Source organism: Schistocerca americana, chromosome 1 (assembly GCF_021461395.2).
Source record: "Schistocerca americana isolate TAMUIC-IGC-003095 chromosome 1, iqSchAmer2.1, whole genome shotgun sequence".
NCBI classification, from domain to species: Eukaryota; Metazoa; Arthropoda; class Insecta; order Orthoptera; family Acrididae; genus Schistocerca; species Schistocerca americana.
Genome location: NC_060119.1, coordinates 984,211,952 through 984,228,249, shown reverse-complemented (window position 1 = coordinate 984,228,249; position 16,298 = coordinate 984,211,952). Strand labels below are relative to the sequence as shown.

The 16,298-nt window shown below is 42.1% G+C and overlaps 1 protein-coding gene and 1 long non-coding RNA gene across 2 annotated transcripts in view; one reads left to right on the top strand and one right to left on the bottom strand.

Moving 5' to 3' along the window:
• LOC124548484 (fibroblast growth factor 8) overlaps window positions 1–16,298 on the bottom strand; it is a 171,235-nt gene that overhangs the window by 92,436 nt on the left and 62,501 nt on the right. The window lies entirely within an intron of this gene.
• The window catches only part of LOC124548500, a 277,718-nt gene continuing 274,673 nt past the window's right edge, over window positions 13,254–16,298 (top strand). Inside the window, exon 1 of the long non-coding RNA XR_006967701.1 lies at window positions 13,254–13,396. This is a non-coding gene — a long non-coding RNA (uncharacterized LOC124548500). The remainder of the gene's footprint in view (window positions 13,397–16,298) is intronic.

The following is a 16,298-nucleotide window of genomic DNA, read 5'->3' as shown; positions in this document are numbered from 1 at the left end:
GCCATTTTCGAGATGCTCGTTCACAAGCTCTGCGTAATAATAATCTGCCTTCTGCCGCCGGCCGGAGTGGCCGTGCGGTTAAAGGCGCTGCAGTCTGGAACCGCAAGACCGCTACGGTCGCAGGTTCGAATCCTGCCTCGGGTATGGATGTTTGTGATGTCCTTAGGTTAGTTAGGTTTAACTAGTTCTCAGTTCTAGGGGACTAATGACCTCAGCAGTTGAGTCCCATAGTGCTCAGAGCCATTTTTTGCCTTCTGCCAAAGGCGCGTAGAAGAATGGGTTTCCCCATTTGCAGCCCGTTGTCTTCGCTAAGGTGACACCCCGTCCGCGTCTGCTCCGCTTACATAGTGTTGTTACCGCGTCAAGTGCCCGCATCGCCACCAGGCGGCATCCAAAGTCGCAGTGGGCAATAGTCATAATGTTTAGGCTTGTCAGTGTACGCACTACAAACTGTAAAGATGTAGAACGTGTCACCTTGCACTCATATCGCAAATATGACTACTGTCCATACAGACCATTTACAAAAGGGTCTCCACTTCTATTTTTTTATTTTTAACTTCTTCTGTTTTCTTTAAAATTTTATAGTTACGTGTCTATCAGACATTTTATATCACTCGGTGAGTGATCACAAAGTCGGACTGCAACATTCTGCAGCCCTCTTTGTGCTAAAGACTACCTTAATTGAGAGCAGCGATAAGCAAATGTAAGTGTGCGCCGTGGAAGCACGGGGTACCGCCTCAGCGAGGGCTCCGCCAAAATAATCCTAAAGAACAAAGCACATCAAGCGTTGTTACACACTGAGAAAAGCAACTCTTATGAATATCACATCAGTGTCAGTTTTATGAAAGTTGTTTTTTCTCGCAGTCCTTAATGGCCGAAAATGAGACGAAAACCAGCATAATAATCTAGAATAACGCTACAATCAATGACTAATTTGCACGAGTCTCTCTCTCTCTCTCTCTCTCTCTCTCTCCCCGCGCGCGCTGCGCACTGTCTCATTTACATACCTCACGAGCTTTCCACTACACTCATTACATCTGTCTCTCATCCACCAACTCCTCGAACCGCCTCGAAGGATTTCATCGCGTCAGTATCTGTGCTTCACTGCCTGGGGATACAAAAAAAAAAAAAAAAAAAAAAAAAAAAAAAGAGCATCACCCCTGTTTCCAGAACTCCTGAAGACAGACATTTACTGTGGATATTGCATCACAGACCCAGTCCCTCTGACTGTTGAGAGCTGTCACTAAATCCGCCCAAAGATGTAAAGAACCATGCAAGAGCAGCGCCTATTAGACGGAGGGAGTCCGACACGTGATCAGTTTCAGTCATTCCACCAGGAAGGTGCTACGCGGCTCGTGTTCAACCATGCCTAGACGGTCAATACCGCGGTTCGATTGCGTGCGAATTGTTACTTTGTGTCAGGAAGGTCTCTCAACAAGGGAAGTGTCCAGGCGTCTCGGAGTGAACCATAGCGATGTTGTTCGAACATGGAGGAGCTACAGAAAGACAGGAACTGTCGATGACATGCCTCGCTCAGGCCGCTCAAGGGCTAATACTGCAGTGGATCACCGGAGGAACCCTGACAGCAACGCCATATTGATTAATGCTTTTCGTGCAGCCATAGGACGTCGTGTTACGACTCAAACTGTGCGCAATAGGCTGCATGACGTGCAACTTCACTCCCGACGTCCATGGCGAGGTCCATCTTTACAACCACAACACCATGCAGCGCGGTACGCATGGGCCCAACAACATGCCGAATGGACCTCTCAGGATTGGCATCACGTTCTCTTCACCGACGCGTGTCGCATATGCCTTCAACCAGACAATCGTCGGAGACGTGTTTGGAGGCAATCCGGTCAGGCTGAACGCTTTAGGCACACTGTACAGCGAGTGCAGCAAGGTGGAGGTTCCCTGCTGTTTTGGGGTGGCATTATGTAGGGTCGACGTACGCCGTTGGTGGTCATGGAAGACGCCGTAACGGCTGTACGATACGTGAATGCCATTCTCCTACCGATAGCGCAACCATGTCGGCAGCATATTGGCGATACATTCGTCTTCATGGACGACAATTCGCGCCATCGTGCACATCTTGTGAATGACTTCATTTAGGATAACGACATCGCTCGACTAGAGTGGGCAGCATGTTCTCCAGATATGAACACTATCGAAAATGCCTGGGATAGGTTGAAAAGGGCTATTTATGAACGAAGTGACCCACCAACCACTCTGAGGGATCTACGCCGAATCGCCATTGAGAAGTGGGACAATCTGAACCAACAGTGCCTTGATGAACTTGTGCATAGTATGCCACGACGAATACAGGCATCATCAATGCAAGAGGACGTGCTACTGGGTATTAGAGGTACTGGTGTGTACAGCAGTCTGGACCTCTGAAGGTCTTGCTGTATGGTGGTACAACATACAATGTGTGGTCTACATGAGCAATAAAAAGGGCAGCAATGATGTTTATGTTGATCTCTACTCCAATTTTCTGTTCAGTTTCCGGAACTCTCGGAACCGAGGTGATGCAAAACTTTTTTTGATGTGTGTATGAACCTGCACCGCGCATCACAAAGTACAGTTCCTACCGGAGTATGCGATTGTAACGTTCAGACCGCTTCAGCACGACGAACCCATGCACCACTCTCTGACTACTTGTATCCGATTCGTGTTTGTTATTGACTACTATTGTAAAATTCAATGTCTTATTGTACTATTATTCTATGTTTATCATACTGTAAAATTAAACTGTTGATTTTAAAAGATATCCCGGAGCGTTGGCTCAAAGGTGGTTCACCCGGAAGATGCAGCATCAACATCAAAGATTTCAGATCACGACTATGAAATTTCAAGAAGGTGATTTAACGACTTCAAGTTCCATGGTTTGAATCAGTACGATATCTAATGATTCAAGAAAAGGTGGAAAAAAAGTATGAGAAGTCTTACATCCGTCTCAGATTTGTTGTTTCTAACGGCTCACCTCTCTTCATATTACGTAGCAAGCTACTTCCGAATGATACCATGGTACCTGCTAAGATGCGCTGACATTTAGTAACAATACCCAACGATTGTAAAGATAAGACTGACGTATTTTATATATATAAGAAAGAACAGTTATCAAGAAGTCATAATATTAAGTATGCGACCTAGACTGTGAATGAAAAGGTCATACAGGCATCCTATTTGGTCAGATACCGCATGGCACAGGCAAAGTACACATTATCGATGAGAATTTTGTAATACCATGTGTGGCAGACATTTAAAAAATTTGCGTAGCATCATTCTACAGTGCCGCTTTCGAGCGATACTTGGCGCATGAGTTAATGATCTCGTAGGCTATATGAAACAAGACCTATTTGGTCACCTTCGGCACAACAAATGGATGAGTCGACTGTTGTTGCTGGAGCAGCCAGCCATTTTGCTGATACTGGTATGATATCCACATTAACATTCACTTAAAGAAGACTTGTTTATGTGCACATCGCTACAAAAGAAATTTTTAAAAATTAGCAATTTTTTGAAAGAAACCATCTCGACTAGAACGATTGTATCCATATTTGTACAGATGAGGCTAAGGCAATGACTGGTAAAGCAGCAGGAACGGAAGCAATAATAAAAGATAAAGTGTGAAACTATAGTTCTAGTCAGTGTTCCTGCCTGTACAAGCACTTCCGATAAAGACGATGGTGCCAAGTCTAAAACTGGTTCGATGAAGCAATAAAAGAAGTGAATTATTATAAATCACGCCCTCTTCACTGACGATTGTTTTCAATATTGTGTGAGGATTATGGGAGCAAACATGAAACACTACCGCTCTACACTAAGGTTAGACGGTTACCTCTGGGTAAAATCTTAAGAAAATTATTTTCGAACTAAGAGCAGTATTTTCGAGCTTAAGAGTTGAATTACAAGCATGTAAGATTGTAATACCGCTTGAGCGATGTGACGTAGTTGTTCAAACTATTTTTTTGAACATCTTCTTGGAAAAATTAAAAAGTTAAATCTATCCTTAAAAGGAAAATGGGCAACAGTTTTCAATAATAATAACAAAGTAATTGCCTTAAAAATATGTTTTTGTTTATGTTGGCAGAGGAACCAGAAAGCTTTTTAACACTGGACGCGATCGTTGGTAAGACAGGAGAAACACCAAATGAAATATATGAAGACTGGGTCCAGTGTCTCCTTGATATGCAAAAATCTTTGAACGGATCGAGAGTTATAAGTGAAAATTGTTCTGATGCCTCAGACAGTTGAATACATGTACCGGTACCACTGATGTTAAGATTGTTGGATACGCAGCTTTCAGATGTGGTAATATGGAACAAAACGAGAAAAAATCTAATAAACATGAACTCTCAAATGCATACATTAAGAGGAGATGTGTTTCACACTTTTGAAGTCGAGCAAGTGCTCATAGCTCCCCGGGTGTGCAGTTTAAGAGCCCATTTTTGCTAGACTTTTGTCTTGTCTTGGTCCGTACTACCACCTGTGAAAGTTGCATACTCTACAACATTCGCAATAACACAACCAGTAAAACTTTCGACTCGGTCGTTTCCAGACCAGGATCCCTTGTCTTGAATTGATACAATTCTCCACCGTCCCTGTACGTTTGTAACACCATCACAGGATCACCATGTTTATTTGTCCAGAAGTAGTTACAGAAGGATGAAGTTATGAAACTGAAGTCGAGTACGAAAACGTGTCTTAGAAAAGAAGGAAGAGGAATAAAGAGTATCACAGTGTGTAATAACTAGTGTCCGGATTTGAATGCACTAAGGGACAAATCGTATTCAAGGCCTAAAAGGTGCTGAACACGACTTCCACAGAAAAAAGTAAGGGCTGAAGAGAACTTCTGCTCAAAATTACGGTTTTTAAATAGATTTTCTAATACCAAGGGAACTCAATTTTGTGAATTTGCACATTGTAAGGAATATCATCTATATCAACAAAAATGGAAATGTTCTTTTGTTCAAAAACTTCAATCTTACAAAGTTCTTAACCGGTTACTTTGAATTTGTGATACACTATGGCATTTGAACATGCGAGTGTTTTTATACATAGTGCCATAAAAAAAAACGCGCTTATTCGAATGCCACACAGAAAAAAATCGCAACACCCACAAATGATTAAGGTAGAGTAATTAAATTTCTCGAATACATTTGTCTAGGCAACTTATTTAAGTGAGTTACACTTCAAGATCACAGGTTAACGTGCGTGAGATAATACGTTGCAAATGTGAGTGGTTCAAATGGCTCTGAGCACTATGGGACGTAACTTCTGAGGTCATAAGTCCCCTAGAACTTAGAACTACTTAAACCTAACTAATCTAAGGACATCACAGACACCCATGCCCGAGGCAGGATTCGAACCTGCGACCGTAGCGGTCACGCGGTGCCAGACTGTAGCGCCTAGAACCGCTCGGCCACTCCGGCCGGCGCAAATGTGAAATGCCGATACATTAGCTACGTGTAACCGCTAGTATGTTCAATCCTAGCATGCAAATATGCATGCATTGTATTGTACAGGTGCCAGATGTCAGTTTGTCGGATTGAGTTCCATGTCTCTTGCACTTAGTCTTGCACTCGGGTCTGTCAATACAGAGACGTTTAATGCTGTTTCTGGATTACGCTGGACCTGTGTGATGATGTCCCATATGTGCTCGATAGGAGACAGATATGGTGAACGAGCAGGCCAAGGCAACATGTCGACATTCTGCAGAACATGTTGGGTTACAACAGAGGTACGTGGGCGAGCGTTATCCTGTTGAAAACACCCCCTGGAATGCTGTTCATGAATGGCAGCACAGCAGGTCGGATCACCAGACTGGCTTACAGATTTATTGTCAGTGTGTGCTCCCGTTGTCATACGAAACCGTATCCCAGACCGTAATTTCAGTGTACGTGCAAGCAGGCAGGCACCTACGCCGACCGGTTAATTACACAGACCCTCAACTGGCCTAACCAACACACGGCAGACACTGGCACAGGCATTATCAGCTTTCATCAGAATGCACAACAGACCTCCGTCCTGCCCTCGCCACGTGACACCATGACCGGGGTTTGGGGTCAATGGAATGCATGCTACAAGGTGTCTAGCTCGGAGCTGTCCTTGAAGTAACTAACATATTTACAACAGTTCGTTGTGTCACCGTGAAGCCAACTGCTGCTCAAGTTACTGCTGCAGATTCAGTACGATGTGCCAGAGCCTGAAACTACCTCTTCAATTATTTTTTTTTTTTTTTAAACACCGACCTATAGAATTTTCCCTGACAAAGACAAGTCAAACTTAAACTATTCATTTATTACCCACAATATACAAGCCCAACGTAACCTGACTGCTATACGTTGACAACATGCCTTCCAATAATTAACATAAAAGAATGGCCCTGATTTGCGAGAAACCCTAACAATAATACAAATCAAAAAAATATGAAATTAAAGAAATATGGAACTACCTCCAACTCTGTTAATCGCCTAAACTAATTTCAATCATGAGTCTCGATAGTGGAAATCCCATTCTTTTTCATAAGTCGCTTAACTCACAGAAAATCTTCGTAACACGAACTATGGCTACAGAAAGTAACAACTGCCAGCTAAATAAAAAGATTCTAATTACTATAGACCCTTAACTACTAGGAGGCATATGATCAGCAAAATAAAGATTTTGTTGAAGAGCAAACAATGCATTTAGAAAATTTTACCTTATTCATGTGATTGATATTTAGTTCCAAAAATTATGTAGTTGTCGATAATTCCACAACCTAAACATTATCAACAAACATCCATCCTCATACATTTCCTTACGTATTTTCTTATAAACACATCATTTCATTTCACTTTACAATGCATGTCCTACCAACACAGAGAGTCCACTAAGAATATCATGACCATACAATTCCCTATCCATTCGCTAACTACTAGTCCGTCCAACCACAATATCTCTTGCCGAGAACGCAGAGCTTTATCGGCGATATTAATAAAGTCTATAGCGCTCGAACATACAAACAGGCTACTTACAAGCCGTACGGCGAACACGATGGTCTTCCCTCTCGGTAGAGTTACGTGGCCATCCGGATCCCGGTCTTCTTGTGACCACCGCTGCCAGCAATCATGTACCGCTGCCAGCTGTCATGTAGAGTGGCTACGTTCCTACCAAGCCTTTCTGCAGTATCGCAGAAGGAACATCCAATTTCTCGTAGCGCTATTACACAACCTCGTTAAAACTCAGTGGGATGTTGATAATGGCGTCTTTGTCGACTTAAAGGCATTCTTGACGAACCTCAGTTCACTACGTCCTATCTCAAAGGTAACTAATGCTCACAGCCGTTACAGCTCGCATTTAAAGGAAACCTGGTTTACATTCTCATAGTGGCGCAACTCTTATGGTACTGGTGCGAAATTGGAATAGATATCATCTTTCAGATGTAGAAACACCTTCTTGGTGTTACGATTTTTTTCCGTCAGTGTACTTGTAAATAGGAAAACATTGTTAGCAAAATCTTAAAAAGCACTTGACGGATTTACTTAAAAGTTTTCAAGTGATAGTCTAATAAACCATCACACGGACGTACGCCATAGTTTTTTAAGCAACAATTTATAGGTTTTCTGTTGAAAACAACTGGAAGAAATTCTGTGCTACGCCCTGAAAATGTGTGGTGTCGTTTTCTTTCCCACAGTTTGGAAAAAATAGAGATTTGTTGTGAGGTCTTATGGGACCAAACTGCTGAGGTCAGTCCCTCAGCCTACACACTACTAAACCAAACTTAAACTAACTTCTGCTATGGACAACACATACACACACCAATGGGGAACTCGAACCTCCGACGGGGAGCCGCACGGACCGTGACAAGGCGCCTAAGACCCCGCGGCTTCCCGCTCTCAGTAAAACTACGACAGCAGCTCATTTAAACCATGAGACAAACCGTTTCTCCCTACACGTTCGGAGATTAAAACCACACAAAATGCTGTCACTGAAGACACTCTACTCACAGATCCAGCTGCTGGAGAGGTCTCTCTCTGACCCTTTAACCATAACCAATGATCCCAACCGCGACGTCAAGTCTTGGCGACTTCAATTTCCTTTAAAGATTTTGTTTGAAATAGCAAAAGAAATCAAGGTCAGAGAGAGGGGAGAAGATGAGATGAACAGGGTTGGGGGGTGGGTGGGGGAAGATGAACAAAAAGAGGAAAGGAGGAGATGATGTTTGAGAGAGGTAGATTGTGATGGACGAAGAGAGAAGGTAAGAAGTGATGGACAGAGAGAGTGGAGGGAAGAGGCGATGAACAGAAAGGAGGGGGAGGAGGAGATTAGGGCGCGTACTCAATTCACATATATATTTAGCAATTGCGTAGCATGGGCGGGTTCGCTCGTAATAAATAAATGTACTGAAATCAAGAATGAGCAATGTTGCTTGTTTTTAAACTCGATAACGTGTCACCGCGCTGCTGTATCGATGACACTGAAGTCTACGCATTTTCGAAGTGCGGAAGCTCTAAGAAATATAGGCTGCCCTGAAATCAACACCCTGTGTGACGCATGTCACTTTGAGAATTTGTCCAGATAGCCACAAAGCCACCCAGCCTTTACTTAAATGCCGTACGACAAAGAAAGGCGTATTAAAGGTCCAAATCAGTGATACGGGGGCCTATTTATTTTTGCAGGTACGAAGTAAACGTGCGTAATGTGTTGACTCGCATTGAGTAGCGCGAACTGAAGATGACTTCAATTCCACAACTGATGGACTAGTAATTTTCTACCACGCCTTCATTACAAATAAATGAACACAAGTTAGTTTTTTATTCATTTTATCTACCAGTCTTCTTGCTAGTCTTCTTCCTGTCAATTTTCAAATCAAAATTTAAAATTAGTTTACTGACATACATATGCGATTCAATTGAAGCTGACATATAACATGATAGTCGCTGGTATCTTGGTGTTATTGTTTTAACTTAGGTAAGTCACATTTCCTTCAACACAGGAGCTCACATTACGTTCGTCACTTGGAAGAAGAACGAACAAAATATTCAACCATTAATTTCCTCTACGACAAGTCGACAGCTGTAATCTAGTGCAAAATGGTTCAAATGGCTCTAAGCAATATGGCACTTAACATCTGAGATCATCAGTCCCCTACACTTAAAACTACTTAAACCTAACTAACCTAAGGACATCGCTCACATCCATGCCCGAGGCAGGATTCGAACCTGCGACCGTAGCAGCAGCGTGGTTCCGGACTGAAGCGCTTTTTTTTACTCTCATTTTTGTTCTACATTGTTCGTTGCTTTGTTCGTTGTGGACGTCAGATGACAGCCGTTTAGTTTGTTCGTTGATCCGTTCACTCAGTTTTTTTTAATTATTACAGAGGGTAGTTAACCCTCTGACCAAACACGCTGAGCTACCGTGCCGGCTCGCCCACAGCGGCCGGCCTGTAATCTAGACTTGTGTGAAACTATACTGCTGGTTAATGTGCCACGAAACGCGCCAAAGAACCTCACTTTCAGGGCAGTATCAGCGACCGCAGCGAACCAGATGAATCGACATTGCGTAAAAGATATCTGAAACAGGTTTATGAAAAGGCTACTGCTGATATTAAAACAGTCGACTAGGCACCTGACAGTTGTGGCAGATTTATAGCTAATGTCGTGTTGGTGAAGTTAGATTTCACGCCACTAGGAAAACCCCACCAGTCCTGTGTAAAAATTATAGACGATCACGGTATTGTAGCCCGAACTGTCAGGATAGCACTGCGTATCCCATGACCAGGAAAGATTGGGATGAGAAATTTTGCTGTTGGTGACAGACTGTGTTGCCTACATGTTAAAAGCAGGAGCAACACGAAAGAATTGTCCCAATATGATCCATTGCACCTGTCTTGCCCATGCCTACACCGTCCAGCAGAGGAGGTCTGGAACAATTTTTCCGAGTTTAATAGTATCACTTCCTCTTCTATGAAAGTAATTCACAAGGCTCTTACCCGTGTTCAGTTCTTTAACAACAGAACGGCCGAAGAGGTCAAAATTACCCCTGTCATACTTTTTTCTTCAGTGTCAGACGCATTTTTTATATACGTTCCTGAAATCATATGACCTCGTATTTTTTCTCTTATTTACGATTATGGTACTGGAAGTTACAAACTGTTTATATTTCATTCGACGTTTCTTTCCATACACCTAGAACGACGGAAGGCGTCAATCAGACACTGTTGAAATTAGTCTTCTGAATAGATGCAGATATCCAACAATGAAGCGGGAAGTCAGCAGTCATACAGAGTTGTTGCTGCCTACCACTGCATCTCACGCACACATTCCAACCTGTACAGATTACACGATATCGTGTTATGCACATAATGTTATTTGTCAGTGAAAGACGTTTACGAACATATATCGTCAACGTAGACTTTGTGATGAAGAACTGTTACAGCTATTAGAGAACTCCGACGTTGAATCGGACTTTTCATAGAATAGTTGCGCAGTCTGTCGAATTCCATCTTTGATTTCCGGGATTCAGTGAGCTCGTGCAACTCCCGAATTTGAAAGTCGCGTGGGAGACGCATTGCTAGTCTAAGCACTCTGCCCGGAAGGCCTTGCAGACGTCTCGTGTGACAGCCACATTTCCCCACACTACGGCCGCGTGTTCAACCATGGGATGAATTAGCGACAGATACAGCGTAACACCGAATGTGAGGGTAAGATGGACTCCGGGTTTATTACAGGGTGACTTCTGTCTGCCTATTGCTTTAACACTGACTTCTTTTATGTGGGGTCCCCAGGTGAGGTGTCTATCTATGTTAACGCCCAGTTATTTTGTTCGGCGTGAACATGTGATGGGGCCTTCCACGATTCGCACTGGTGGGAGATATGCAGGGATTCTTTTTGGGGTGATGATTAGGGCCTGGCGTTTGGTAGCGTTATATTTTAACCACCATTTAGTGACCCAGGCTCCGAGTGTGTCGTATGCTAGCTGCAGATGATGGCGCAAGACGTTGGGGTTTAAACACCTGGTGTACGGGGCCGTGTCATCTGCGCACGGAGCTAACTTGTCCCAGTCCACCTTTGGTGTGTCGGAGGTGTAGAGCGAGTACAGCAGGGGTCCTAAGACAGACCTCTGCGGTACTCCGGGGTGGAGCTGAGCGGGAAGTGGCCAATTTTTAGTAAGTCTTGTCGTCAGTTCTGTCTGTTGCGTATCAAGAAGAAATAGACAGAATCAAATGAACTAAACGTACTAAAAACAGTGACTGGACCACTCGAAGTGTCATATGTACAAAAGGTACGGACGGTCCCTGGTCTCTGGTCGCAGTCTTGGGGGCCTACTTTCATACAGGACATTATGCCAAGGGACTGAATTCAGGAGCTTCTCAGATTTACCAGTTTCGATGAAAAGTCAACCCGAGCTGAACGCCTGCTAGGCAACAAATTTGCTTATGTATATGAAACGTTCATTGAAAACAGTATTTGTCTTACCGCCCTGGAGAAAATATAACCACAGACGAGCAACTATCACCTAGCAAAATAACATGTAGGGTCGCCCAATATATGCCTAACAAACCAGACTGATGCCGACAAATTAATTGGTACAATGAACAACATCTGTCATGAAATCTGTGATGAGATACAGAAGCAGAAGGCTGAAATGCACTCCACCATCATCCTGTACCAGACTGGCACCGTAGGCACCACTTTGACAGTAGGCCTAAAAATTTCAATTCTTCTGTGTATGCTGCATGCGTAAGTATGATTGAGTAAAGAAGGAAAGAAGAAACCTGGAACCATAACATACCGCAATGCAACAAAGTATGGGATCGGCATGGTTGATCAAATGATGCGAAAACTTAATATAAAGGCAGCATGTAGGAGATGATCCATGCATGTCAGCCATTATTGAGGGGAAGAGGTTCGGAAGTGGATTGTACTGAGAGCAACGAGAAATTGCGTGAATGAAATTATCACATTGACGTCTTGTGCTTCTTCAGCGTACAAAAATGCACTGAAAGGTGTAATGCAATACCGAAACGTAATATAAAATTTCTTGTAATTGTAGAGTTATACGCCACGGATTGCGGTCATACACATGCACAAATCTTAAGTGTGTTGTTTTTATGAGAGTTACACATGAAAAGAATTTTTCAATAAAAGAATTCTCATTAAAATAGTACAAAACAGATTGATTGTGTATTTTTTCGAGCGGCGATACAAGGCATGATTAATTATTTATTTTCTACAAGTAACTAGAATAACTATGTCAATATTATAATAAAATTTTCTATGTTAATATTAGTGGTCATTATATTTTTAATTAAAAGACTCCAATGAGGCTAAAATAGTTTTTGTTAACCTAAAAACGGCAACTCCGAGAAAATAAAAGGCTAAAATCTGTTTTATAAAAACCTAAAAAATCTGGGCTCATAATAGCGAAAGTTATAAGAACGAAAAATAATAGAATAAGGATAAACTAACAGAAAAGCTCTTTGATGTAAATAAAACCATTCCTAGAGAAGCTAAGTGATGAGAAAATCTAACGCATTTCATTCACAGCGCTCAATTGCAACTTGCGTAACACTGATGAGGTCTATGTAGCTTTAAACTTTTCCCTCATGGATGCTGCAGATGTCGTTCTGTTATCTACACATAATTCTGAAGTGCAGAAAGGAACATCTCAGCTGAAAAAGAATAAAAATTCGGCGCATCTAAATACGGAAGTAACATATCCAATTAACTCCTGCACTATGTGCTGTGGCTGTATGATTCTAATCGGCGTGTAATCACCTGCAGTTCCCAGCACCGAGCGTAATATCGGTTAGCGGCCTCGTAATCGTCGTGGAATTCCGTTTGGTAATTTCACGGTTCATGTCCCGCGCGTGATGATGCGTGAAGTGAGCATGGAACGAGGGCGCGCGATTTCATTATGGCAAACCTTAAAAAGCGGACTTGCACATGCAGGGGTAAGAGATCGAAGATCATTATCCTGAAAACTTCCGCAGAACCGTCGACTTTACGCATAGCTCTGCCTTACACTATCATTACTGGAGGTTGGTTTGAAGTTAGACCAAGTGCCAACATATTTACAGACCAACACATAGAACGGTAGCAGAGGAAACAGTGCGCATTATGTCACTAAACAGATGAGCCCTACTTTACTGTAATCACTGCCACAGTGACTCGTTCGAATCACTGTACACTAAAATACTGATCATCTGCAACCTTCCAAAAATTTATGTTTTTTAATACTGTTTTCGTATTTCTTTGCAGGCAAGCAGAGAACATATCCAGACAGTAGAGGTGATCGGTATGCACGCAGGCGCAGCCTGTGTACTGTTCGGGGCTGGCGACCTCTGCATATCGACCGACCGCGGCGAGACAGCTAGGGCACTCGCCGTCTGCTGCCACTACCACTGCAGGTATGGATTCACATCGCTTTAAAGGGGATAGGCTGCAGGGACTTGGAGAAATCTCCGGCACTTCGCTTTCAGACGCTGCGTCTAATGTGGCAATCAGAAGTGTGGGCTTCGTGCCAACTCTAACTAGCGAAGTTACTCTTCGTTCCACAACACTTACATACTGGCATATATTATCAAATGTAGAAAAAAACTAGTTCTAGACATTTACTCTTTGAAACCCGTTTCATACTAGGATTTGATGGTCAGTGTAGAAACTTTCGCGTGAAAGATGAGATAATAACAGTCAAGTTTTATTCAGCACGTATTGTTCTTCCATCGTAAAGAATGTCGGGTCTGGTGGTCTTACGGTAAAGCACGTGCCTGGAAACCAACAGGTCGCGGGATTGAATTCCTGTTGGACCACGAAATTTATGTCCGCTTTTATCCTAGTTCTCACCTCTCAACAGTACGAGGAGTCGCCAGAAACGTCACGTGGTTCGGATTCCACTTTAAACTGTAGGGCCTCTTTCCCGGTTGAATAAAGGCGGCACATAAGGAGCACTCAAGTCTCCAAACTGGCGCCCGATCGAAAGACTTGCACCCGGCTATTGAGCCACACGCAGTTTTCTTTAAGGAGTTCTAAAATTTAAAAGTATTTTAAAATATTTCTTCTCGTATATTATGTGTTTCAATTTAGTTTCATGTATGAAAAAATACGAGAACAAAGAAAAAAACGAATAAAAATCTAACACAAAAGAGCTAAACACTTTACTATAATGGTGAATTAGCTTCGAGTTTGGATATTCATATTTGCAATGCGGTGTAATCTTACTACAAGGTATGGTCCCTTGAGACCTCTATTTTTAAACCAAGATTTAAGGCATAAACCAATTGAAAATTTTGGATTGCATAACATTAACTTTTTATTATATATTCATTATTGATTTTATTGCACTAAATAAAGCCTGCAGTATCATATTTTTTATCACAAAAATCACATACTGTTGTGCAGTTTTTCAAATAGTGCACATATACTAACAGTTAAAGAACTTAATTTTCCATTATGAAAAAATATATTATCTCTTTATGAGGTAAATGTTCACATAAAACTAATTTCCAGGGCTTAAATGTGTACATAAAGCTCGATAGGTGCAAAAAATTTCGCAAAATTAAAATTAGAGTCTGGGTTCTGTGTTTTTCTTTACCATCACTAAGAGCGCATTTGATTTTAACTAATACTTAAAGTGTTTTACTGGAGAAACAAAAGATCCTCGTCACCACTTCGCTGACAGAATTTTGATCACTGACAACTGAAAAATCATCGTCTTTTTCGTCCATTCTTGGTCTATATCAGTGACATCTTCCTCCATCCACCAATTACCATCTAAATCAGCATCGTAAAAATTGACACGTTTCTGCGAACACACGTTGTGTTATGAAAACTGCACAGTTCACGAGGCGCGGTCTAGAAAACTGCTCCAACACATAACGCAACCGACAATAAAACATTGTTGACTCGTAGATTTAAAAAGGGTGGAGGAGGAGGGGGGGGGGGGGGGAAATGTTGGAGACCGCACCTCGTGTGTTTTGGTTTATTTAGACACAATACGAATTTCTAACAATATTATCCTGCTATATCTGACGCACAGGAATTCATAATTTTTCGTTGAAACAAGAGAGAGCAGGGAATGTCTCATAGCATAAGAATACTGAAGATCGATAAGCAGATTTTGGATACGAATTTCTAACAACATTATCCTGCTACATCTGACACACAGGAATTCATATTTTTTTCGTTGAAGCAAAAGAGAGCAGGGAATGTCTCATAGAATAAGAGTACTGAAGTTTGATAAGCAGATTTTGGACAAGTTTGAAGTACGAAATACACCCTTCTGTCTGCTGATACCATCCTGGCAGTCGTGATTTAGGGAAATCACAGAAAATGATGTGCTTGGGCTAAATTCCTTGTTAATAGTGTATTTGGCTAACGATTCGACGCCGTCGGACGGAAAGCTAGCAAATCAATGACAAGAATTATTTTAATTTTGCTGTCTGAATTTATCTATTTTTCTGTTTTCCAAATCTAAAAGTCTGGGTCGAGGTACTGATCAACCTGTCGCATTTTCAGACAGCGAAGTAGAAAATGCAGTCTTTCACGGAAAAAAATGGTCATTGTTGGAACAAAGCGGTCCAACAGAACAGTCTTGACAGTTACTGTTAACATTGTAGTCCATATTCCAAGTGTGGAAACAATGAAGTAATGGATTTATGAATAACACCTCAAAACACTTGTGTAATATGTGCATTTCATTAAATGAATAGCATTTTCATCTAATTAACCCTGAAGCGGTCGCGCGGGTTGTTCAGAACACACCAGTTATCCTTATCGATGAATTATTACATAATGGATAGGAGTATAAAGTCATGTTCTTTGGTACCTTCCTAGGACGTAATGTGAAAGCTTTGAGTAACAGTGGAAGCGCAAGTTCCAAGAAAACAAGCAACAATGTGCCTTGGGGTGTTGTCTGCACCCCGCGCTACTCTTATGTTGCAGTGCTGCGAGAAAGCGCACAGTAGTGTTCCGTAGCAACTGCTTATATTTTCTCACTCTGTGCAGTTAAAACAGCTATGGATCGTTACGAAACAGAACAAGAAAGAGTGCGGATGCTTCTGGAAGAGGCCTTAGACGAAACGTTTGAAGGAGGAGAAGAGGAAGAGGAGGAAACACAGTTGTGAAGTTCTCTCTCATCACAATGACAACAGAAAACGGAGGATGACGACAACCTGGAACTGGAACCGCAAGTAAGCGCAGCGGGTAATGAAAGCAAGCATGATTTTTTTATTGGAAAGGATAATGTTACAAAACGGATGAAAAGTTGTCCTACTCGCAACATAAGAACTAGAAGTGTAGACCTCATTATTT